Source organism: Alexandromys fortis, unplaced genomic scaffold, assembly GCF_014885135.2.
Source record: "Alexandromys fortis isolate MF-2015 unplaced genomic scaffold, M_Fortis_MF-2015_v1.1 scaffold_52, whole genome shotgun sequence".
In the NCBI taxonomy this organism is placed as follows: Eukaryota; Metazoa; Chordata; class Mammalia; order Rodentia; family Cricetidae; genus Alexandromys; species Alexandromys fortis.
In genome coordinates this window covers 1753372-1755130 of record NW_026067929.1, presented here as the reverse complement: position 1 = coordinate 1755130, position 1759 = coordinate 1753372, and the positions used below count along the sequence as shown (strand labels likewise).

The 1759-nt window shown below is 48.4% G+C and overlaps 1 long non-coding RNA gene across 1 annotated transcript in view; it reads left to right on the top strand.

Moving 5' to 3' along the window:
- The window catches only part of LOC126503197 (uncharacterized), a 7214-nt gene extending 7055 nt beyond the window's left edge, over window positions 1-159 (top strand). The window contains exon 2 of the long non-coding RNA XR_007592215.1: window positions 70-159. This is a non-coding gene — a long non-coding RNA (uncharacterized lncRNA). The remainder of the gene's footprint in view (window positions 1-69) is intronic.
- Window positions 160-1759: the final 1600 nt, after the last annotated feature.

Sequence of the window (1759 nt, the reverse complement as noted above, 5' to 3'; positions counted from 1 at the left end):
CGCGCCCAGGTGAAGACCATCACTCCCAGATAACCTTGCGCCCGCAGTTAAAAGCGAGCGCTCCACGAGGTTTCTCTCTCTTGCCCCTTTTTCCTCGTGTGTCTGCACGTCCCGCCCTTATCGTGTTTCCCTCTCCCCATTAAACGCACCCACGTGGGAGCTGCGTGTCCGTCTCTTCCTTTGCGTCCGCCTATCCTGTGTTTGTCCACACACCCACGCCGCCCCGCCGCCGTTTTTAAGGAATAATAATTTGTGCATATATATGTATTATATATACATATGATATATATGGAGCTGGCAGTGTGACATTTTCTGATACATGTGACGGAAAATGGCATTGAACAGATCCCATATCTCCGTGTATCTGTTCAGGTTCACAGCGTTGCTGTATTAAGCTGCGCGGTTGAGCTCAGAACGCTCACGAAATTAGCAAATGCGGTGCAGTGGATAAATCTCATGGCCGACATGGTCTCTTGGGAGACGTCTAGGCATTTTGATATGAAACAAGGAGGCAGCTATTCTCCACAGTGAACCCAATTTGCTTCTGCAAACTTTCTAAGGCATATAATAATATCCATCAATGGTAGATTAACGGTCTGGTTTGTTTTATTGTGCAGAAACAATGAGATAAATAATGGGCAATATTTCAAGCTGCTGGAACAGAGTACCGTTGCCACCACGGATGGAGAGTCTAAGCTTCAGTGCTTGGGCAGCCTGGCCCTGCAAATCTTGCAGGACTGGAACTTTTGCTGAAGGAGAATCATTGTAAAATGAAACTTGTGCCAAATTCAGGGCCAATTAGCAGTACTATACTGGGACTCTGAGATGAGTCTCTGGGGACAAAAAAGAAAGTGTCCCCTTGACTGTCTGCTCCAAACGCAGTCAGCTCAGGCTCTCAGGTTCCCCTCTGGTTAAGACTTCACAGTGCCCCACCTCTCTGGACGGAACCCCATTCTCTTACTTGGTCGTGACATGGCTTTACCCATTTACTCCGCAAAAAGAGACCTCCCTTGGGTGTCCTGTGCCTTTTGTTCAGATAACTGGGGATGGGGATGTGGGCCAAGGCCACATACGGCCTGGAGGCTGAGGACCTGCATGAGCGCTGGCCTGTCTGTCTGCACCATGTGCCATCAACGAATGCTTAGGGATCCTCCCTAGGGTAGGGATGACATTACTCTCCCGAGGTGTTTGGTAGAGTTCGCAGGACAATCACATGAGGATATATTGACAACTATAAACTAGGTCAAAATGTTTCTCCTTTTTCTTTCCTCTGTCTCTTTTCTTCCCATTTCCCCACTTTCTGTCCCTCCGCTCTTCTCTTTCTCTCTCATCTTCCTCTCCTCCTTTCCCTCCCACTCCTGCTCTCCCCCCCTTTCCCCTCTCCCACGTCTGTGTATGTGTGTGGTGTGTGCTCACGCAGTGTATCACCCGTTTTCTATTTTCCATCAGTAAGTCAGAATACAGAATTTCTACTCCTCAATGTGTGACTTTGGATCTCAGGGAGATGTGTCACCTCCCTCCTCTTCTCACATTGGGCAAGGTCCTCTGGGGAGAGGTGGCTATTGTCAGGGCCCCACTTCCAGGCAAGTGAGCTTTCTACCTGCTTCTCTGGCTAAGACTGTGCCGAGTTTCTTTAAAGGAGAGATTTAAATTAGCAGATGTGTATGTTACGGAAATGGGCTTTGACCGGCTTTTGGTAAATTGGTAGATCCTACTGGAAGCCTGTCTTTTATATGGGTTCTGGGACAGTGAAGAAGGA